We start from the raw sequence: 24,980 nt of genomic DNA on the forward strand, positions 1-24,980 counted from the left end.
CTTCATCCTTCTCTCTCTAAGGAGGATGGTTTAATCTCCAGCCCATGAGACAGACACTAACTTGGTCTCCAAAAGAACATTTATTCCCAAAATTGAGGCCATTGATACAGAATTTCCCCCTCCCCAACCTCTGCCCACTCCCATTGGGCAATTCTCCAGATTCCGCATTAAGATGCCTCTTTGGCCCATAAACACCTTTTGTAGAATACCTCCGTGCTGGCTCCCTGAGGACCCCGAGGCCGGCTGGGCCACCCATTCAAAGTTCAACATGTTCAATCTGGTGTTGCTTCTCCACTGCCGCCTTGGCCAGGAGTTCAGTCCAGAAAGCCACTTCCTTGTCTTTCAGCTTCTGGGCTGCCTGGGTGGTGACACCAATCTGCAGGTACCCTTCCTTCTGGTCATATGCTGGCCAGTGGGGCAGCCCCTCCCCATTGGGGTTCCTGGGAACAGAATCAAATAGAAATTCTCCAAAGTTACTGTGTGGTCCCCACAACCCTCTGAAGTTTCAGGGAACCCCTGGTGTCATCTGGGCCAAGAGGCTCCTTAGAGATAGGAAGCTCACCATCTCCTGGCAGCCTGTCCATTGTTAGAGAGCTCCTATGTCAGAGGCCACAGGGCCAGGAATTTTACCATCAAACATTATAAGCTACCAATTCCCAATAGATATGCTCTACCCCTTCCCAACCGTGCTCCATCTTTGCCATCAAACTTACCCATTGCGAGCAAAGTTGGCTCAGAATTTCATCACCATCTTGCTGAGTTTGATCTCCTCTTCTGAGGCACCCTCTGTGGGGAAGAAGACAAAAGTCTTTGATATTCAAAGTGTGGTTCACGGGCCTGCAGCAATAGCATCTCTTGAGAGCTTATTAGAAATTCAGAATCTGAGCCCTTACTCAAGACCTACTGAGTCAATAGCTACATTTTAAGAAGATTCTGGGTAATTTATGTGCACTTTAAGCTTGAGAGTTACTGATGTAGAACTCAGTGAAGGGCTGTCATCAATCTGTGAGAAGGCTGCCTTCAGGGTCACAATGCCACAACCCAGAGTTTCAAATACAGCAACCCAACCTCCCAGGATTGCTTTCCTTGGGTCTTTTTACAATCCCCTTCACCCACCCACATACACATAGAATCTGCACAATAACGGAGCTGCAATGGCCCTAAGGAGTCATCTAACCAAGTAATGCCCAGAGGCACTGGTGTGTCACAAATAGCCCTGAGGTGGGTACAAGTCGTCTGTAACTGTTGATAGTTAAGGTTTTGAAAACGTGTGTGAAAGGTTTTTTTTTTAATATATTCCTAAATATTTGAAATTTAATAAGATATGACTTTTAGATGGATAGATATATAGTTGGAAACAGAGAGATGCAGGTTAGCCCTGATTCAAGGTCAAGTTCTGATATGCTCTTGTGAGTGGGAAGTGGGTGGGGGCATTCTAGCCCTTGAGCAGAGCCCAGCTAGTGACCTACCACCTGTCATACTGACCCCCAGGTCTGGATTTTTGTAGTGATCGTGAATGAGGGGACATGAATACACATTCTCCATCATGCATCTTAGAGCAAGAGAAAGGTTACGGACTTGTGCAGTCCAAGCTTATTATCGCGAATTCCAGAAACTAAGACCTGGAGAGAAGGAAGAGCTTTCCCAAGACCACCAAACCAAAAGTTGAACCCAGATCTCATAAGTCCAAGTTTGTAGTCACCAAAGGGCCATCACCTTTGAAAAGCCGAGCCCCGAAGACTGAGAAGAGCTCATCCCCGTGGTCCCCTATCACCGTCTTGGGTTTCAGGTCTGATGAGAAGCTTGGGCGATACTGAAACTCATACATGTAGGTGGAGGCTCCAGCATCTGAGAAGACATGGATTCATGCACAGTTCATTTTACCTGACGCACACCTGGATGGTATCAAGGTCTCCGGGTCCCCTGAGCACTCAGCGAATGGGTGGCACACCTGGGTCCTCAGTACACAACAACAGCAGTATTAATAACAGCTGCCCATTGTGAGTGTCAGCTGTGTGCTGGACACTGTGTGGCCCTGCAGGAAACCTCTGGTTATCAGCATAATAGACACATAATTTTGAAAATTTCTGTGACTTGCTTAAGACCACATACCTGGTGAAGGTGGAACTGGATTTGAGCCAGGTATTTGTTGAATGAATGAGTGAAGATTGAACGAATGAATGAATGTTGAAACTTTAGGTGGATCTGCTCAAAATAACTAATATAAGGGCACCAGGTCAATTCACGTAAACCCCTTTGCGTACTGATGCATTTACACTCAAGAACATCTACATACATACAGTTTAAACTACTGTATTCCATTGATAACAGGCTAGTTTTCATTCCTTTGTAGAATATCTGCAGCCCAATTGGAGTCTTCTCTTCTGGTCAGTCTTGAATGTTTCCAGCGTTTCTCTCACTATTGTGAGAAGAGTGAAGCAAATCCAAGTTTCTGATCTGAGAGCGTGAATATTTAAATACAAACATATGCAGAAAGGGGACAATATGTCTCTTCTGTCTCAGAAAACCACAAACTCAGCCTTTCCTATATCTCTGTCACCTCACATGTCTTGCCTCCTGCTTGGCCTGGGGAGTGTTGAGGTGGTAGAGAGAGAAGAGAGGCTGAGGAAGGAGAAAGTTGCCTCTCTCCTGCCCCTCTCCTCCTCCCCCTGCCTCCCTCCTCTCTCACCTCCCCCTCCAAGCCCCAGAGATCTCAATTTTCCTGATGATGCTTCCCCAGAGTTGCCATCGCTGCTCCTTCAGGGCTAACTCCTGGTCCACCTGGCCATGGAGATCCACACTATGCGTGGATCATGAGGTCCATGGTGAGTGACTCCAACACGGGAAGGGTCAGGCTTCGAGTTAGCTGGTGGAGAAATTTTACAACTTTTTCCCCCCGTGGGTACAGTAACAAATGCAGAAAAGGAAGAAAAAAGGGAAATGAATAAAAAGATCACTTATAATCCCACCACTCAGAAGAACCTCTATTAATATTTTAGCACATATCCCATATATGTATATAAAATTGGGACAGCATTGTACGTTATTTTGTAATGATCATAATCATTTCTTCACATCATTAAATATTTGTCAAAGAAGTGATTTAGCAATACATTCCATCCTGATATGAGGATGTAGAATAATTTATTTAATTTCCTCCCTCGCTCCCAATATGCACCCTTGGTTTAGCAAAAGGTGTTGTTTGGAAGAAGCAATCCTTCTGTGGTTCTGTAACCCACCTGTTAAACAGCTGCTTCAAAGTCAAGCAGAATTCACAGAAAGGAGGGGATTATCTGTGCCTCTGCCACTCAAAATTTTTAGAAAGGAATTCGGAACACAACATAGAAGAAAGACCTTTTGTGAATGAGAGAACTTATTTTTGGTAAGATGCTGCCCAATAGGATATTTTAAAGTTTATTAAAAAACTTTCTGTCTTAAACCTCTGAGATGTATAAAATTACTACAATCACAACACAAGTCTTCAAAGTTAAGTAGGGTGCAGACTTGTACAATAACAATCGAGAACAATAAGAGAAGCAGAGTCAAAGAGAGAGCCAGTAATCAAAAATAGGCAAACTGAAACAGCGTGATGTTCTTTTTTTGGCGGGGAAGGGCTTATGAAATTGGCATTATTTTTATTTTTTAAACAGACTATCCCAAGTGAGAGTGTTAAGAAACTCACACTCTTATACACTGGAAACCAATTTTGAAATCTGTATCGAGAAGTTTAAAATGCTCCTGCAGTCCAGTCTAATAATTTCACTTCTAAAAACCAATCCTAAGAAAATTACTAGAGACATGGTTAAAGATTTACGCACATAAGGTTGAGCATAATGTTTTTGTGGCATCAGAATATGAGCAGCCAGCCTAAATATCCAACAGGACAGGAATGCTAAAGTAAATTTTAATCCATGAAATAACGGCTTTTTTCAATGAGTTTTTATTGACAGCTAGGAAATGCCTATAGGAACAAACACATAATATAAAATTAGTTTTTTTTTTAAGATTTTATTTATTTTTTTTTCCCCCAAAGCCCCAGTAGATTGCTGTATGTCATAGCTGCACATCCTTCTAGTTGCTGTATGTGGGACGCGGCCTCAGCATGGCCGGAGAAGCGGTGCGTGGGTGCGCGCCTGGGATCCGAACCCCGGCCGCCAGCAGCGGAGCACACGCACTTAACTGCTAAGCCGCCGGGCCGGCCCTAAAATTAGTTTTTACATTATATGTAAGACATGAAAATATTATTAGAAGAAAAGATATCAAAAATTTATAGGAGGGCCGGCCTGGTGGTGTAGTGGTTAAGTTCGCACTTTCTGCTTCTGTGGCCCAGGGTTTGCCGGTTCAGAACCTGGACGCAGATGTACTCACCGCTCACCAAGCCAGGCTGAGGCAGCATTTCACACAGAAGAGCTAAAAATCAACTACTATGATATACAACTGTGTATTGGGGCTTTGGGGACAAAAAAGAAAAAAAAGAGGAAGATTGGCAACAGACGTTAGCGCAGGGCCAGTCTTCCTCAAAAAAAAAATTTATAGCAGATATTTCTAGGTGGAGGAGTTATGAGTGATATCTAGTTTCGTCTTTATATGTTCCCATATTTTCAAAACTTTCTACAACTGTAAGATATTATATATTATTATATATTAATTTTATATTCAGAAAAGTTCTTTTTTATCAAAAAGAGAGACAAACACAAAAATGAAAGAATAACATTGATAAAATCTGGGTAGTCCTGTCAAAAGACCCTGAACTCAAAGTCATGAGATATCAGATAAAACACACAAGTCCAGTGTGGCTGGACCAGGAGATGATGCAGACAGGGATACCACAATTCAGGAACATAGTAAGAAACAAGACCAAGTTTACGAAAGAACAGATTTGACCTCAGGTGGCCCCCAGCTGAAGAGTTTCATCAGGACCCTCGGGAGGAGGAAGTGGTAATCAGCACCTGCACGTTACTGTCCTGAGTGCTTGGGCACATAGTAGGTCAGCTATAGATACTTTTTATCAGGCTTATAACATCCCGAATTGAAAATCCTCCCAGCACAGTTAGAGGGAGAGGTCCGGACTAGAGAACCACTACTTGGCTTGGAGATTAGGTGAAGGAGGGCTCCCAGAAAAGGATGGATCCTGTGAGGACCTCAAAAAGGCACCAAGAAGCAACATCTCCTCTCTGGGTGAGCTCATCCACCCCTGACCTCAAATCCCTTGGGTCAAAGTGGAAGGTCCTGTGGTAGACCCAGCATACATTGGGATGGACAAAAGCCAGCTGGAGACATTGACACCTGTCTTCCCCCTCCCACTGCTCACTCCTCTTGGCTTTCTCAGTCCACTACAATCTTCCGGATCCTATGCTTGGCTTCACTGTACCCCCAGATCCACTGGTTAAAAGACTAGTTTACAGTTAGCTCTGACTTTGAACACCTTCCAAGACACATCCTCCAAGATTTGCCTTGTAAACATAACGTCAGGTGAGGAGTCCCTGTAGCAGATGCTGTCAGTGACTCACCATATGCTCTACTTCTGGACATGCCAGCCTGATTCCATCTCTGGCATTGATAACTATTTGCCTAGGTCTTTGGCAACCAGAGACCACTCTGCTCATGTATACAGCAGGTCAAAGCACCAGGAAATTGACCTGGGAACCAGTTAATCTTGGGAACAGCCTTCAACCAATGACTCATGGGAGTTGGAGGATAAATACCCCAGCTCCCATGCTGCTCACTTGGGATAACCATGAGACTGTCTTCTGCTGGTTTCCCAGAGTTCCCCAGCTCCAGTGTCCACTGTGGATACTTGCTTGACAGTGCAGCATGGATTGGCTTCCTTCTCCTTCCCTTGTCACTACTCCACTCCTCTACTGGTGTTTTCTGGGATTGTTTACCAAATAAGCTACTTGCTTTCAGACCCTTTTCTCAGAGTCTGCTTTTAGTGAAAGCAAATAATAGGATAGTGTCCCACTCCAGGCCATATGGAATGACCTCAGAGGCCTTGCCCTTGGCAGTTTCCACATATCTGTCTATGCTGAGGGTTGGACAGGACTAACGGGGAAGCTAGTGGGGTCAGTGTCTCTTTGTTGTCCAACATCTGGGACTCACCTCTGTGGAAGCGGGCCACAGTCACAGACGAGACACCAAACATCACATCTCCCATCAAATCCAGGAACAGGTCTTTCTTTTTGACAGGGTCGTCTGTGTCTCCTAGATACTTCTCAGTGGCCACTGGAGTCAGTTCCTTAGGGATTTCCTGAAATGGATCAAGAGTGAAAGTGACCCCCACCCTCTGGTGAGTGACACAGCTTGTCTTCTTGTGTTAATGGTGAACCACCTGATTCCCATGCAATCCACCCTCCCCCATCCTAGGTGGTGAGTGAGAAAGGCAGAAAAATGGGGGTACAACCCGCCAACAACAGTCTTCCTTCTGCCATTTAATTGTCTGTGATTTGGGGCAAGCCCCTCCCCTCCTTGGGTCTCAGCCAGTTGCTGTGATTCCGTAGATTCTTACAGCCATGGCATAGGACTTCCACAAGAGTGATGTGGCCGTCTTCTGGTCCAGCTTGCCTTCAGAGAGGGGGTAGCCCATCATCTGTTAAAACGATAACTTAATCAATTGTGAATCATTGGGAATTAGCAGAAAGAATCAAACTGACCAATCGACCAAAGCAACGGTGTCTGAAGGTCACCTTGTCATGTGTTGACGGGCATGGGTCTTGGATAATCTGGGCAATATCAGTGCATCAAAAGGATTTATTATATCCAGAAACTCAAAGAGTGCAAAAAGGATGAAGTAAGTGTTAAGAGAAGCTGTCTCAGTCCTTTGCAGTATGTATGTGTATATATATATGTCAGGCTAGAGTCCCCACAATGGTCATCGAGATAGAGAAGGAGGGTTTAAGCCAGGCTAGAGTTGAAGTAGAGGGCTCTGGACAGAGGACATAGACTCACAAATGCCCTCCCAGTCTCAGCTGACTGAGGAAGCCCCAAATCCGGCCCTATGGCTTTGGTCCTTCAGTATAACCTATGAGATTGTTCTGAAGTAAGAACTGCAGAACTCTGCACATAACAGCTCCATCCAAACATGTACTAAGGGACTTGACCCAACTCTGACAGGGCTTCTAGCAGCTTAAGGCTCTGTCCCTAGGATGACCCCAGCTTCCCTTAAACTGCCTGCCTGGGAAAGCTCCCTGCTGCCAGGAGAATTCACTGTTTGTTCAGCCAAAACCTGGTGATAGGTTGATGGAACACTGAACCCCTTTTAGAGCAGTTACTTTAGATAGTTTGCAATTATAAATCTTATCTCTGACCTTTAAGATGTAAATAAACCACCCGAAACTATTTCCTCAAGGACTTGAGAGCCATCCTTTGAAATGCAGACTTTCAGGAGATGACTCTCTCTCTTTCAGTTCCTGTGGGAGGAGAAAGGCCTAACTTCAGTGGACATCTTGCTCCAACTTATAGCACTGTCTCCTGTTAGAAAGACAGGAGAGTCTGTTTCTCCTCTGAAGAGGAGCTAATTCACTAATCCAGGTGGACCAGTCACATGGACAAACCCCCCTCCCAGCCCACAGCCTTTCCCTGAGCACATCCAGCCTTTAAATAGGCTCCAGCCTTTTGTTTCTGGGACTGGAGTTCAGTTCACGCTGGACTCTTTCCCCTACTGCAGTAGTTAACTGAATAAAACCTGTCCTCACCACTTCGACTAGTGTCGGCTTTGTTTATCTTTGTCAGAAGGGAAAGCCCTTCCTAGCTTTTAGCAGTCAATGTTAACTCCAGAGGAAGCAAGCTCCTCTGAATCTTTCCACTTAGATGACTAGGAGCATGTGTGGGATTTATGGAGAAACTATGAAAGCACCAAGCCCAAGGGGAGAGGCTGCAGTGTCCCAGGCCTCACTCTCCTTAACTCCTGAGCTCCTTCCCCTTTCCATGCCTTGGTTTTCTCATCTGCCCAGTGATTGTCTCTACAGGCTGTCCCAGTGTCGCATTTTCAGGATTCTCGGATGGAGAACAATCAGAGAGTGTTTGGGGAGAGGGATCCCCAGGGCCACACTCCCAGGTGATAGTTGGGCCATCCCAGAGAAGGTTTCCATGGAAATGTCAACTTGCATGAAGGGGACAGTTGCTCTGGACCCTGAGGGGGTCTGGAGAAGGAGGATCTCCGGTGATCAGAGATGGGAGGGGTGATGTGATGGGCAGAGGAGGTGAGTCTAAGAGACCAACACATTCTTACCATTGGTAGAAGCCAGTCAAACTCTTGCTTGTTGATTCCGATGATGTAGGGAACAGTGTTGAATGTCTTTTCAGTCAGAATCTCTTCAGGCATCTTTGGCAGCAGCAGTCCATCAACAACAGTGGGCAGGTAGGGATGGCTCTGGGGAAGAGGGAGCATAGTGTCTGTGCTTCCCCTCTTGAGGAAACACCCACCTCCCACTATCTACCTGTCTGAGCGAGAGGCCAGCACCATAGACCTGCATGCCCATGTGAGTAACCACAGAACTCAGAGTCCCAACAAAGAAGACTCAGTCTCTGTGACCCCAGAGGAGAGAACTTCACGCAGGGCTGGCAGTGGTCAGGTGATGTGGGCAAGTCTCTGACAAATCAGAATATATATATATTGTAACATATATATTACATATATATGTACATATATTTATAAGTTTATACTTAAGTATTGAGATATATGCACATACATGTTTATATATATTTCAAAGTGAAGTGTATGTATGTCTATATGTATCTCTCTGTGTAAAGTCAATTCTCATTATTTTGGTAATTTAGTTCTATAAAGTCACTGCGACTCTGAATTAGTTAAACAGCCACAGCTCCCAGAGGAAATACAGGGTTGGGTTCCTGGGATACTCTGGTCACATTTTTTTTTTTAATTGATGTTTTAATGGTTTCTAACATTGTGAAATTTTGGGTTGTACATTTTTGTTTGTCCATCACCATATATATGACTCCCTTCACCCCTTGTGCCCAACCCTCACCCCCCACCCCCCACTCCCACCTCCACCCCCACTGCCCCTGGTAACCACAGTCCAGTTTTCTCTGTCCATGTGTTGGTTTATATTCCACATATGAGTGAGATCATACAGTGTTTGTCTTTCTCTTTCTGGCTTATTTCACTTAACATAATACGCTCCAGGTCCATCCATGTTGTTGCAAATGGGATGATTTTGTCTTTTTTTATGGCTGAGTAGTATTCTGTGGGAGATCAAATTTGGCCACCCTGAAATATATCTCTTTACCTTGATTGTTTTCTCTGAAGGACATTTGACCTCCCCCACTAACTGCCTAAAGAATTTGACATGGTGGCTCCTTCCTGGAACAGATCTTCCATCTGATGGCTGTAATATAATGTAAAATAGATGTTACAATAGGAAAGGCACCAACAAGCCCATGTTATCAGAAATTCTGTCTCTCTGGCCACATTCTCTGGATGGCCCTGCAAGGAGTTGCCAGACAAACATTTACATTTATAAGGGAAATCTCCATTTGTAAAGGTATCTCCCTCTCTGTCTTGGGAAGAGGGGGGATGACCTCATTTCTAGAAACTTATCAGTGTGGAAGGTGAGGTCTTAAATCTGCATAATAACCTTACTCTTGTTTACTGTGCTTTAGTGGTAATCTCCTGTAACTGACTCCCCCACCCCCAAAATCCTCCTTTGTCATTGGCTGAAAATGATATTTAAGACGAGAATTTCTGCTATTGTGTTGAGAAACGCAGTGTCCCTGCTTTCTCCCATGTATACATGTTATTAAACATGGTATTATTTTCTCCTGCTAACCTGTCTTGTTGATTATTTGGCCAGCCAGAAGAACCTTAAGGGAAAGGGCAGAGGGAGATCCTCCCTCTTCCCCCGACAGTTTCATTGTATATATATACCATATTTTCTTAATCCAATCGTCTGTCGAGGGACACTTAGGTTGCTTTCACTTCTTGACTATGGTGAATAATGCTGCAATGAACATAGGGGTGCATAAGCCTCTTTGGATTGTTGATTTCAGGTGCGTTGGATACATTCCCAGTAGTGGGATGGCTGGATCATAGGGCATCTCTATTTTTAATTCTTTGAGGAATCTCCATACCGTTTTCCATAGAGGCTGCACCAATTTGCATTCCCACCAGCTGTGTATGAGGGTTCCTGTTTCTCCACATCCTCTCCAACATTTGTTGTTTTTTGTCTTGCTGATTATAGCCATTCTAACAGGCGTGAGGTGGTATCTTAGTGTTGTTTTGATTTGCGTTTCCCTGATGATTAGTGATGTTGAGCATCTTTTCATGTGCCTATTGGCCATCTGTATATCTTCCTTGGAGAAGTGTCTGTTCATTTCCTCTGCCCATTTTTTGATCGGGTTGTTTGTTTTTTTGTTGTTCAATTGTGTGAGTTCTTTATATATTATGGAGATCAACCCCTTGTCTGATGTATGTTTTGCAAATATTCTCTCCCAGCTGGTTGGTTGTCTGTTCATCTTGATTCTGGTTTCATTTGTCTTATAAAAGCTCTTTAATCTGATAAAGTCCCACTTGTTTATTTTTTCTTTAGTTTCCCTAGTCTGGGTAGGCATGTCATCTGAAAAGATTCCTTTAAAACCAATGTCAAATAGTGTGTTGCCTATACTTTCTTCTATGAGTTTTATAGTTTTAGGTCTCACCTTCAGGTCTCTGATCCATTTTGAGTTAATTTTTGTGAATGGCGATAGCACATGGTCCACTTTCATTCTTTTCCATGTGGCTGTCCAGTTTTCCCAACACCATTTATTGAAGAGACTTTCCTTTCTCCATTGCATGTTCTTAGCACCTTTGTCGAAAATTAGCTGTCCGTATATGTGTGGTTTTATTTCTGGGCTTTCAATTCTGTTCCATTGATCTGTGTGTCTGTTTTTGTACCAGTACCATGCTGTTTTGATTACTATTGCTTTGTAGTATGTTTTGAAGTCAGGGATTGTGATGCCTCCTGCTTTGTTCTTTTTCTTTAGGATTTCTTTAGCTATTCGGGGTCTTTTGTTGCCCCATATAAATTTTAGTATTCTTTTTTCTATTTCTGTGAAGAATGTCATTGGGATTCTGATTGGGATTGCATTGAATCTGTAGATTGCTTTAGGTAATATAGACATTTTAACTATGTTTATTCTTCCAATCGACGTGCATGGGATATCTTTCCATTTCTTTATGTCATCATGGATTTCTTTCAATAATGTCTTGTAGTTCTCATTGTATAGGTCCTTCACCTCCTTGGTAAGATTTATTCCTAGGTATTTTATTCTTTTGGATGCAATTGTAAATGGTATTATCTTTTTGAGCTCTCTTTCTGTTAGTTCATTATTAGCATATAGAAATGCAACTGATTTTTGTAGATTGATTTTGTACCCTGCAACTTTGCTGTAGTTGTTGATTGTTTCTAATAGTTTTCCAACAGATTCTTTAGGGTTTTCTATATATACAATCATGTCATCTGCAAATAGTGAGAGTTTCACTTCTTCGTTACCTATTTGGATTCTTTTTATTCCTTTTTCTTGCCTAATTGCTCTGGCCAAAACCTCCAGTACTATGTTGAACAGGAGTGGTGAGAGTGGGCTTCCCTGCCTCGTTCCTGTTCTCAGAGGAATGGCTTTCAGTCTTTCCCCGTTGAGTATGATGTTGGCTGTGGGTTTGTCATATATGGCCTTTATTATGTTGAGGTACTTTCCTTCTATTCCCATTTTATTGAGAGTTTTTATCATAAATTAATGTTGTATCTTGTCAAATGCCTTCTCTGCGTCTATTGAGATGATCATGTGGTTTTTATTCTTTGTTTTGTGGATGTGATGTATCACGTTGATTGATTTGCGGATGTTGAACCATCCCTGCGTCTCTGGTATAAATCCCACTTGATCATGGTGTATGATCTTTTTAATGTATTGTTGTATTCGGTTTGCCAATATTTTGTTGAGGATTTTTGCATCAATGTTCATCAGCGATATTGGCCTGTAATTTTCTTTCTTTGTATTGTCTTTACCTGGTTTTGGTATCAGGGTGATGTTGGCCTCATAGAATGATTTAGGAAGTGTTCCATCTTCTTCTATTTTTTGGAATAGTTTGAGAAGGATGGGTATTAAATCTTCTTTGAATGTTTGGTAAAATTCACTGGAGAAGCCATCTGGTCCTGGACTTTTATTTTTTGGGAGGTTTTTGATTACTATTTCAATCTCTTTACTTGTTATTGGTCTATTCAGATTCTCCATTTCTTCTTGGTTCAATTTTGGGAGGTTGTATAAGTCTAAGAATTTATCCATTTCTTCTAGATTGTCCAATTTGTTGGCATATAGTTTCTCATAGTATTCTCTTATAATCCTCTGTATTTCCATGGTATCCGTTGTAATTGCTCCTCTTTCAATTCTAATTTTATTTACTTGAGCCTTTTCTCTTTTTTTCTTAGTAAGCCTGGCTAAGGATTTGTCGATTTTGTTTAACTTCTCGAAGAACTAACTCTTTGTTTCATTAATCCTTTCTACTGTTTTTTTGGTCTCAATTTCATTTATTTCTGCTCTGATTTTTATTATTTCTCTCCTTTTGCTGGCTTTGGGCTTTGTTTGTTCTTCTTTTTCTAGTTCTGTTAGGTGTAATTTAAGGTTGCCTATTAGGGCTTTTTCTTGTTTGTTCAGGTGGGCTTGTATCGCTATGAGTTTCCCTCTCAGGACCGCTTTTGCTGCATCCCATATGGTTTGATATGGCATGTTATCATTTTCGTTTGTTTCCAGATAGTTTTTGATTTCTCCTTTAATTTCATCAATGATCCATTGGTTGTTCAATAGCATGTTGTTTAATCTCCACATTTTTGTCACTTTCCCAGTTTTTTTTTCATGGTTCATTTCCAGTTTCATAGCCTTATGGTCTGAAAAGATGCTTGTTATGATTTCAATCTTCTTAAATTTATTGAGGCTTGCTTTGTTTCCCAACATATGATCTATCCTAGAGAATGTTCCATGCGTGCTTGAGAAGAATGTGTAGTCAGCTGTTTTTGGATGGAGTGCTCTGTATATGTCTACTAGATCCATCTCATCCAGTTTTTCATTTAAGTCTAATATTTCTTTATTAACTTTTTGTCTGGATGATCTATCCATTGTTGTAAGCGGGGTGTTAAGATCCCCTACTATTATTGTGTTGTTGTTGATTTTTCCTTTTAGGTTTGTTAATAGTTGCTTTATGTACATTGGTGCTCCTATGTTGGGTGCATATATATTTATAAGTGATATGTCTTCTTGATGTAGTGTCCCTCTTATCATTATATATTTCCCTTCTTTGTCTTTCTTAACCTGTTTTATCTTGAAGTCTACTTTGTCTGATATGAGTATGGCAACACCGGCTTTCTTTGTTTTCCATTAGCTTGGAGTATAGTCTTCCATCCTTTCACTCTGAGCCTGTGCTTGTCTTTAGTGCTAAGATGTGTTTCCTGAAGGCAGCATATTGTTGGGTCTTGCTTTTTAATCCATCCCGCCACTCTGTATCTTTTACTTGGAGAGTTCAATCCATTTACATTTAAGGTAATTATTGATATATGAGGGCTTAATGTTGCTGTTTTGACACTTATTTTCTGGTTCTTTTGCATTTCCTTTTTTTCTTGTCCCATATGTTTTGGACTGCCAATTCAGTTTGGTTGTTCTGTCTTATGGTTCTTCTAGTTTTCTCTTTGTTTATCATCTGTGGTTTTGCTTTGATTATTTGTTTAGTGGTTACCTTGAGGTTTGGGCAAAAAATCTTGTGTATGAGATAGTCCATTATCTGATGGCCTCTTATTTCCTTATACTAAGTCAATTCAGTCACCTTCCTCTTCCCCTTCTAAGTTGTTCTTGTTGTACCTTATTCTATCTTGTGTTGTGGCTGTGTGTTTACAGTGATGAGGTTAAATTTATTTTTGGTGAATTTCTTCCTTTGATCTTTGAGTTTAGTATTTAAGTGCTTGCTAACCTATTCTGGTAAAGATCTACTATTTCTCTGATTTTGTCTACCTACTTTTCTCCTTCCTCCAAGCTTTGTGTTCCCTTTCTCTTCTTTTTTTCAGGCCTGAGGGCCTTCTTGAGTATTTCTTGTAGTGGGGGTCTCGTGGCCGTGAACTCCCTTAGCTTTTGTTTATCTGGGAGAGTTACTATTTCTCCATCATATTTGAAGGATATTTTTGCTGGATAGAGTATTCTTGGCTGAAAGTTTTTGTCTTTCAGTATTTTGAATATATCATTCCAGTCTCTTCTAGCCTGAAAAGTTGCTGTTGAGAAATCCGCTGAGAGCCTGATGGGAGTTCCTTTGTACGTTATTTTTTGTTTTTGTCTAGCTGCCCTTAATATTGATTCTTTGACGTTGACCCTGGCTAGCCTTACCACTAGGTGTCCTGGTGAAGGCCTTTGTCTGTTAATATATATAGGTGTCCTGTTGGCTTCGCTTACTGGTATTTCCTGCTCCTTCCCCAGATTTGGGAAATTCTCAGCTATTATTTCCTTGAATAGGCTCTCTGTTCCTCTTTCCCTCTCCTCTCCCTCAGGAATACCTATAATTCTTATGTTACATTTTCTAATAGAGTCAGATATTTCTCAGAGTCTTTCTTCATTTCTTTTTAGTCTTCGTTCTCTCTCCTCTTCCATCTGGAGTATATCTGTATTCCTATCCTCTAAAGTACTAATTCTTTCCTCCATATTGTCAGCTCTGTTCTTTAAAGATTCCAGATTCTCCTTTATCTCCTCCATTGTGTTCTTCATCTCCATCAGCACTGATTGGTTTTTCTTTATGATTTCAATCTCTTTTGTGAAGAAACTCCTAATCTCATTGAATTGTTTGTCTGTGTTGTCTCGTATTTCGTTGAGTGTTTTTATGATAGCTATTTTGAAATCTCTGTCATTTAGTTTATGGATTTCTGTGTCTTCGGGGTTGATTTCTGGGTGCTTGTCATTTTGTTTCTGGTCTGGTGATTTCATATATTTTTGCATTGTGGTTCCTGTGTTGGTTTGGTTTTTCCTTATCCTGGAAGTCTCTGGTTGCAATTTCCACCTGCCGCCACTGTCTGGTGGTAAAGTGCTGTGTAGTCTAAGCCCCCTGCGCTCTGCCCCGGTTTTTCTGCTGCAATCCGCAGTTTTTGTTTTTGTTTTTTTTTTCCCCGCTGCGATCCACGGGTCCAGTCTTTTGATCAGGTCTGCCTGGGATCGCTAGGTCTGGTCTGGTCGGTTGAGCTGCAGAGTCCGGGTTGCGGGGAGCGGGGAGCTCACTCTTTTACCCTCTGGGTCCCTGACGTGGGAGGCTTCTCGATTGCCCCTCTTTATCCACTCTCTGGGGTGCTCAGATGTTGATGGTAGCCCTGTGGCTCCTCTGAGTCCTCTGTGCGGGAGTTTCCCACTGGCTGAGAGAGTCCGAAGAGCCACGGTTTCCCGCCGAGGGCCGCCCCTCCCCGCTCTCTGGGAGCCGTGCAGACCGGGACGCTGATCTGATGGGGGGAGCGGAGTTCTCCTTACCTCTCCCCACTTCCTCCAGGGGCCCAGCACGTTCCGCTCTCAGATGTGCGGCAGTGTGGATCCCTCCGCTCTAGGTTTTCACTGTCTGGGATTCCGTTGTTGGTCTGTGACTGTTTCTTTTGTTGTATCTTGTCCGGGGAAGAGTTCACGGGAAAGCTCACTCCGCCATGATGCTGATGTCACTCTCTGGTCACATTTTTGACAACATCGTTTTATGTGTGTTGAAAGACATCTTATGTAACATATATTTTTTTACAAATAATTAGTTATCTCTAGTGCTTATTTATAGGAAAACAGCAGCCGAGAAGGGCTCATACTCTCCAGCCTCTGGTAACATGACTGTAAATTCCTTGGCCTCTAGCATCACGACAGTGCCATCCACTGTGATTTTTATCATCATCATCCCCCCAAACTACAAATGTAACCACTTTTCCACAGCCTCATCACAGCTGCAGATGTTACTTCAGCATTTCCAGAGGGGCCTCAGGGCAAATTTCTTCCTCCTTTTCTGGATGTGCTGCACGTTTGATGCATTAACACTGAACTCACAGCCAACAGCGCTGTAACCCACGCCTGGACGAAGCTCATCTAACACACGTATCTCTCAAATGTGGGGCACATCACAGCCTTCTTGTGCTGAAGAACACTAGACAGCACTTCAGCACTGTGCTGGTGGCCATTTTACACGGAGAAACCCCCAACAGAAAACATAAAAATGTGAAAAATGTGGCACTAAATAGACCATGAAAAGGATACTTGTTAATAGTATGAAGGATGAAACAAGAAGACAGAGAGTTGTTGTCTTTGATCTCAGATGGGAACACATGTGTCACCGTGTGACTCAAACTTTCTGTCCCTCTGTGCACATCCTTGAATGACCACAAAGTGCCCCGAGTATTGATTTGGGTAACAAATACATTTCAGTGAGTAGGTGAATTCACAAATACAGAATCACGATTGATGACAACTGACTGTATCTGTGTATCTACATTTAAACATGAGCTATTCTTGATGAGTGGTTTGCTTCCAGGAGGTAGTGAGCACCTCATCACTCAATGGGCTTAACCAAGACTTGAATCCCTATCAGAGAGGGAGAGCCGGAGAAAAGGAATCAGGGATGGGCTCTCGTCATGTTGATAAATGTCTTAATTTTAGGTTTTACCTTTGGTGAAGAACGTTTACATGCCACAGATTCCTCAGAGCCCGACCCACAGGTCACCATCTGGGAAGCTGGTTCTGGGTAGTTATGTTTCATATTTGGTCATGGAAGTTGTTAAGAGCATGGGTTTTGGAGCCAGACTATCCGGACTTGAAATCTGACTCTGCCACTTACTAACTGGTAACCTTGGAAAGTAAATACACCTGTTTGTGCCTCAGTTTCCTCATCTATGAGATGGGTTCATGTGGGGTTTAAATGACTGAACACACGTAAAATACTCAGCACAGTACCTGGTACATGGAAAGGGCTGGACAAACACTGGATATTGTTCATTAGCGGAGCTGTTACAGATCCCTCCCACGGACACCAGCTCCATCTGCCATATTCCCCACCCAGATGGCAGGTGAAACTGGACAACCCACAGGCTTTGAGACTCTGTGAATTCTAGGACCTACATCTTCTCTCCAAGGGTCAGTGAATGACAAACTCGTTCTGGCTGCACCGGAGAACTTCTCTCAAGTGATCTGACTCAGCAGGACAAGGGCCCAAATCCTAATGCAATATGGCTGACAATAGGGGCAAAGGATGTGGGTGCACTACTCCTCTCTTCAAAAGGCTGTACATTTCAGAAAGGGCTGCAGGAAGCCAGCAAGAGGAGCAACTCCTTCTGGAAGGAGGACACAGGGCAGGCCACGTGGAGGCCTGCCATCCCTTGGGCTCTGGGGAGTGAACAGTGTTCCAGTCAGTGGGAACGGCATGAACAGAGTGGCAGAGGTGTCACTGTGCGGGACTAATCCCAGCAACCTCAGACCCCGAGAGTCCTGGGTTTGGAGGAAGCTGTGGGGCGTGGACCAGAGAGACAGCAGATGGTGCAGCACGTTCTCTGCACAATGTCTGCACAGAGCAGGGACTCAGATGTGTTTTGAAGGATAACTCCATGGAAGTGAGGGGGTTTCTCTTGTCAGGAAGGTCAGCGTTTTAAGAAGGGGGGACACTCCCTGACCTGGGTCAACAAGGGTGAGTCTGGCAGCACCGTGGGGCACGGGCGTGGGAGGAAAAGTAGAGGTGGAAGATGGTGAAAGTCCAGGAGAGAGACAATGAGGGCCTGATCAGGGCTGCGTCCAGTGGGGGCTGAGTGACACCAGCACCCGTGAGAATGGCAGGAGTCGCCACTGTCCAGAGTGGGTGCCAGTGGCTGCCCCAGGTGGGCCTCGTGCATCACCTGGCTCAGGACAAAAACCCCAGGGCCTGCTTCACCCCTTCTCTTTTCCTTACACCCCACATCCTGTCCAGTAGCAAATCCTGTCAGCTGTCACTTCAAGAATATCCAGACACCAACCCCTTCTCTCCATCGCCTCTGCTGTGGGCTAGTCCAAGTCGCCATGGTCCCTTGCCTGGGTGATTGCAGTGCAGTGGATTCCCAGCTGGTGTCCCTGCATCTGCCCCTTCCCTACCTTCAGTTCCAACACAGCAGTCAAAGAGCACCTTTGTAAAATCCAAGGTCTCTCACTCCTCTGTTCAGAACCCTCCCAAGATTTCCCATCACACTTGGAATCAAAATCCAAGTCCTTTAAGGACCCCCTCCCACCTCCTGGTCCCTTTTTAGCCTCAGGCCTGTTCCTCACTCCCTGCACTCCAGCCACACTGGCCTCCTGCCTCAGGGCCTTTGCAGTCGCTCTTCCCTCCGCCTGGAACACTCTTCCTGCAGTGTTCCTGACGGCTGGCTTCCTCTCCTCCTCCTGAACTCGACTCAAAAGTCACCTTCTCGTGGACCATTCCTGACCCTGCCATGTAAATTCAAACCACTGGCAAACTCTAGCCCCATTTCCCAATTACTTTTTCTCCCTAATGCTGACTGTCAACACACACTACGTATTTTATTTGTCTGTTTATTGACTCTTCCCTCACTCCAGGAGGCAAGGACGGTCTCTGTTTAGCCTGTTTCGCTGCTATATCCCCAGCTCCTGAATCAGGTCCTGACACACAGTAAGTGCTAATTAAATCTTTTCTGAATTACTGAGTGAATATCATTTAATCCTCACAACACCTTTTAAGATAAGTGCTACTATCCCCAGGGAAAGAGCAGAGTGGACAGGACTGTCGGATGTTCAAGAAGTACTGTCATTGGAACCTGGCAACGCCTTGGGAGGTAGAGGGGGAGGAGGAAGAAAATGGAGAGGATGCCATTGGAGTTTCCTTCATGGCTGGGAGGAGGGTCGTGTCCTCAGGACTAAGATTCTGGTCTCCCTTCCTGATGGACCTGCAGACAGTGCAGCTTGCACAGCCAGTCAACCCTGCAGCCTCCAGGGGAAGATCTGTGCTCCCCAATGAAGGCTCCTGAACAAACCCCGTATCCAGTTATCTCCACTTCCCAGTAGTAGAAGTTTCTGTTCCAGCCTTCTCTGGGGGCATTTTGGGAGCAGGAAATGTAAACAAGGTCGAGGGGTAGACTGGGTTGAGGGGACACAGAGCTGATGACTGGGAACACTGGACTGGGAATCAGAGGAACAGCTTCTAGTTTTATGTCTGTTCCTCCTGGCTGTGTTATCCAGACAAGTCACTGCCCCTCTCTGGGCCTCAGCAATGTAAATACAGGAGTTACTATGAGTCCACAGGGGCGATTTTTTCATTCATATTTAACTGGAGCTTAAAGGTATCAGGACTTAAAACCTGTAATCAAGAAACCAAAGGTCCTTACCTCTCTGGGGTCTCCAAATAAATCAAGAGTGAAAAATTTCTGTGAAGACAAAGGCAGAGGATGCGATGAGAAGCTTCCTGGGAGAAAAGTTGATCCTGTGAGCTGCGCGTTAAAGGTATTGGGCTCTCCCTCATGCGCCACCAGGGCTAGGGCAAGAGGAAGTGGGCAGGACACTGGCTCCCCTGGGCCTGAGCACAGGGTGTGGGTGTAGGTCTGGGAGGGGAGCTCTGGAGAGGATGTCTGTGGTTGTCCCTGCCCCGCCCTCCATCCATCTCCCCTCCTTGGTCTTTCAGGAAACAACACCTTCTTTTTCCTTCTGGGACCTCCCTCTTTCCCCCTCTTACCCCATGAATCCAGGCATCTATACGTGACCTGGGTTGCTCCACCTCCCTGACCACAGAGATTAGTTCAAGGATGAGCATGTGCCCATGTCAGTTCAATAGAGTTTAATCCAAAACTTTTAATGAAAATTAATAAACAGAACCTCGATTTAAAATGGAGTTGGGAGGCCAGAAGAGAGAACTCTCATGCACATGCCACTCTATTCACACTACAAACCCCAACAGGAAACGAAAAACAAGGTTGGAAATTCAACAATTGTTCATTTAATAAAAAGACAAAGCTCTGCTTTGGGCCAAATAACAACACAGTCCTCTCAGAGACTCTAAAATTCCCATCCCTAACCACTGTACATACATTAAATTATTGGTCCACTGACAAAATGATAGTATTCCTGAATCAATATGGGTGGGAAAATATTAGTAAGTCTTCAAAAATTACCTATCTCACTTGTCCCACTGTCCAAAACACAACCCAGAGAAGTCTGTTGGACTGCTCCCAGACATTTAAATTGCCTAATGGGCCATTTGACGCTTGGCAAATGGATTTCATTCAGCTGTTCCCCTCTCATGGATATAAATATGTTTTAGTCATGGTCTCCGTGTTTTCCGACTGGACTGAAGCCTTCCCTTTTAGACAGGCTACTGCCTCTTCTGTGGCTAAAGTCCTTTTGGAAAAGATTATTCCTACCTGGGGAACCCCTCTTGAACTTCATAGTGAATGAGAATCCATTTCACTAGTCAGTTGCTCTGACAAGTCATTGCTTTTTGGCTGGTTTTACAACACTTTCACTGTGCTTACTATACCCTGAATCTTCTGGTGTAGCTGAATGCATTAACAGTATTATTAAGATTCACTTTGTAAAATTTTTAGAGACCCTCCAAATACCTTGGACAAAAGTATTGCCATTGGTCCTTCTAAATCTCAGATCCACCCCCTTTGGAACTCATAATCTCTCACCCTTTAAGAAAGCCATAGGATGCCCAGTGCACCTAGTCACAGACTCTTTTGATCTGGAGCTGATAAAACGAGATATACTTCAATATTGTACAGGCCTAATTGCTTTTATCAAAAATAACCGTGTTCTGGTAGAGCAATGTTTTCAAAGTGCACTCCAGGGGGATGAAGACCTTAAGCATCACACCATGCAATCTGGAGGTTTCATCTGTTAGAAAAGATACCTCCAGAAACTCTCTTCAACCTTGCTGGAAAGGCTCCTATCAGGTACTGCTGACTAATCCTTGTGCTGCCAACTCTAGGGAATAGACTCTTGGATTCATGTGACATCTAAAGAAAGCACCAAGTCCTGAGTGGGTCTGTACACTGTCTGGTAACCTAAAGATAAAGATTTCTCAGAATTGAAGGAGATGATCTCTGGTGAGACAGCTTTCCCAAGATGTCTGTACCAGACCTATCAGAAGGATATAAACTTAGATGGGAAATGTCTGAGAAGTCTCCCTCCCATACCCCCTTGTTAGTTAAATGAGACTGCAATAGGTTTCCAGTCTGTTTGCTTTACCTCTGATGTGGGACGCTACACCCAGAAAAGTTCCTTCCTGGCATCAAGGGAGAGAAGGCTATTAAAACCAGAGAAACCTGACTCTTGACCAAAAATTCTTTCAGAGAAAGATCTTGGTCAAAAGGGGAAATGTGAAAATTAATAAACAGAAATCTCACATTAAAATGAAATCAGGAGGCCAGAAGAGAGAACTCTCACTCAAATGCCACTCAACCCACCCTACAGATCCCAACAGGAAGAGGTAGACCTTGCATCTCAGACAGCAAGTGATATTGCTTACCACCCCAGCAGAAGAAGAAATTACTCCTTGTTCAACAAGAGCTCAGCCAATGAAAGACTGCCATAACTCAGACAATGAAAAGACCCTACATCTCCAATTCCCAGTCTCTTCCAATGGACTCTGTGTTTACAACAGGCCCTCCCAACTTCATAAAGGAAAGTTTCTCTCATTTGTTTCTCTAGATTTGCACAAGGTTAGCCATAGACTGCATGTCCTGAATTGCAATTATTTGCTGTTGCTCATAAACCCGTTCTGCTTGTAAAACAACTGGCTGTTTATTTATTTTAGTTGAACAATTTCAACTCTAACATATCAGGAGTACTTGTCTTGTGTGCTTTGTCAGGCACTGATATAAAGCTTGATATTCATCACTGAATAGTCATATGTGATTATTCCCATTTTGAGGAAACAGAGCCATGTCTCTCAGCTAGTAAAAGGCAGAACCAGGATTTAAATGGAGACTCTAGTTCCAGAACCTGGATCCATAAGTAGAGGTGTCTCTGCTTCCGGGTTCCCAGAGCCTCTGCTCCTCCCACACCTCTGATGCCTCCCTACCTCCAGGTGGAGGTACTGAGTTTGAGTCATCTCTGAGTGAAGGCTGAGCCAAAGTCCAGTCAGCAGTGATTTGCTGAAGTTAGTCTCTGTCTGTGGATCCCAGATAGTAAGTTCCTCAAAGCCAGGGGCTCCGTGGTAACGGTATAGTGTTCCTCCTTTCTCCTAACCCACAAGCATAGCTATGGGGCACTGAGTATATAATGGAAGAATGAATAAATGAATCAATGAATGAGTGAACCTTTGTCCCTACCTTGTGCAGTGTCACTTCTGGTCACAAGTTCACAGATGCCTCCTCCACTCCTGGGCATCATGCCAGGTGTGTCCTGGGAAATGGCTGGGTAGTCACAACTCTCCCTTCTCCACCCGAGGATCCCCTCCTTTTCCAGCATACCCTCCCCCTCCAGCCTGGTCTGGAAGCCTGCCCCATCTCTGGGCCTCCCTTTATTCAGTAAATGCTGACTCACTGGATCATCAGCCCATGCCAAAGACAATCACAGAGGGAAATTAGTTACAACTAAGTCCTAGATAATTGGCCAAAGGCAAAGGAAAGTGCTTCTTGGATTGACTCACATTCTGTCCCCACATTTCCCTCACAGCACACCCTCAGAGAGGGATATTTGTGTGCTGAGGACAGGCCACACACAGGCTCAATTTCCCAGTCTGTGTCAAAGAGCACTTGTTGAAGTTCGGAAGGCTCATGCTCTTGTCCTCCCAACCCTATGTGTGACCTCACATTCCCCTCTCTGGGCCTCAGTTTCTCTATCTGTAAAGGAAGGGTTAAGTTGTTGGCCCACTTCTAAGATACATTCCAGTTCTAACTTTACTGGAAATTATGTCTTAGCTGTTCTGAGTATCAGATTCCTAATTTAGAACCAAGAATATTCATTCTTCTTCTTCTATTAGCAGAAGAGAAGGTGGAAAACTTGAAAGGTGCATTACAGATGTATAGCAAACTCCTCGGAAGATTCCATGTCTGTTACAGGAGAATTCAGGTTGAAAGGGAACAGAGTATGCCACCCCAAAATATGCCATTTTGGTATACTGATTAATAAATATATTTAAGCAAATTACTTAGGAAACACCAAGTGCAAGAAAGACACTCTAATCCTCTTTTGTCTCCTGAGAGCAGGAAATAAGTCTCCCATGTGAAGGGTACCCTCCCTGCACCTGGAGGGTAAAAGGAATCCCTATGAATAGAGATAGGGAGTTCAAGGCTGAGAAGGCTGTGTAAACAACCTTTGTTACTTCCTCTTTAACTTGTTACCCCAACCCAAACTCCTTTGCTTTGTCAAATCTTCACAAATAATTGTTTCTTTGTCAGAAAGGTATAAATGCTGCTTGTGTTAGTCACTTTTTTGAGTCTTATATTTTTATGAGCTACTGTAGTAAAAAATCAAATTTGTATTTCTCCTGTTAATCTGTCTTATGTGAATTGATTATTAGGCCAGCCAAAGCACCTAGTAAGGAAGAAGGGAAAAATTTTCATTTCCTGCAGTTTCCTGTTGTCACGTGGTCTGGCTGTGGTGGGTAAAGAAAGCCCTGGGGCCCCTGAAACAGCCTTGGCTGGTGATGTCCCCACTCCAAACTGCCTTCATCCTCTTCCAGTCTCCACCAGAAGATCCTGGAGGCTGGAACTCATCAGCCTTGACCAGTGGCTCCCCCTGCTTACCGGCAGCCTAATTTTCTTTGTCAAGTCAGCAGGTGTGTAAATGTTTAAGCAAAGGCAGTCTTCAGAAAACTTGAGTGGAATGTTCGCCTTTCTGTTGGAAACAAGGTCTGAGGCCATTTCCCCCACCACTGGGTCTTGGGAGCACCTGGGAGAGGAGAGAAAAGAAGAACTCCTGAAGTTCAATCAGAGCTAAGCAAGGAGATGTCTCCTGTTGTCAGGCCGGGTCTTGGACTGGGATGTCTAGGCTTATAATAGAGCTGTTCTTCCTAAACTGGAGACACTGGAATGGGCAGAAGGCTGCCTGGGGACCTGGGTGGGGGGCGATGGGGCTCACTAAGGTCTTCCAACACTGTGTGTAGTGAGGAACTCTGGCACCTGTCGCCTTGCTGGAGCCTTCAGGATGCCCCGGGTCAAGGAGAGGAGGCGGCCTATACACCTGGGATAGGGCCATTTCCTGCACACCCTGGCTCCCTTGGGCTCCCTTTGGTGGGCTGCAGGGTGACCATGTTCATACCACATAAACCAGGTGTTCTAGTCCATGGGAGACTTCCATAAACCATGGGAAGTCACTCAAATGGCAGACATTTAGGGCGGACAACAAGTGAGGGATAAAACATTCGTGGTGCAAATTTAAAACAAATGTGTTCTAGTTCTGCCTCAGCCACTAAGATGCTGTGTGACCTTGGTTAAATTCCTTCCCTGCTCTGGTCCTCAATCTTCCAAGTCCTGGTGAGGGGAGTTATTTCCATAAGGGTCTTGCAGCACTGAATACTAAGATTCTATCATCACCCCACCCAGGCAACAGTTATTGGTTGCCTTAATAACAGATCTTAAAGATCCAAAACAGATTATGATTGGTAACATTTGCTGAGTCCTCCAGCATGCCAGTTGTTATTTTAAATACTCCTTATGTGGCTAACTCATTTAATCCTCAAACCAGCCCCATGACATAGGTTCTCTTATTGTACAGAGTTTATAGACAGGAAAATACAGGCAAAGAGAGGTTAGAAATCCTTCCTTCACACAGCCAGAAAGATCCATACTGTGGAGTGCTTATGTTTCCAAGGACACTATAAGCAACATTTCCTGATGTCAATGTACCCAGAAGGCAGGCGTCACTGCTCCAGTGTGTAGATGAGGGAACTGAGGCACTAAGGTGTGTGGATGACACAGCTGTCAAGTGTCGGAGTCAGAGACTGCAAAGACGACTTCCTGATCTCCATCCTGTGGGAAATTTTGCTGGATCGCTAAGAGCAGGGGGCATAACATCCATAAAAGAAGAAATTC

General features: G+C 44.0%; 1 pseudogene; it reads right to left on the bottom strand.

Moving 5' to 3' along the window:
• Positions 1–180: 180 nt before the first annotated feature.
• LOC131395932 (liver carboxylesterase-like) overlaps positions 181–24,980 on the bottom strand; it is a 30,289-nt pseudogene continuing 5,489 nt past the window's right edge.

Source organism: Diceros bicornis, chromosome 32 (assembly GCF_020826845.1).
Source record: "Diceros bicornis minor isolate mBicDic1 chromosome 32, mDicBic1.mat.cur, whole genome shotgun sequence".
NCBI lineage: Eukaryota > Metazoa > Chordata > Mammalia > Perissodactyla > Rhinocerotidae > Diceros > Diceros bicornis.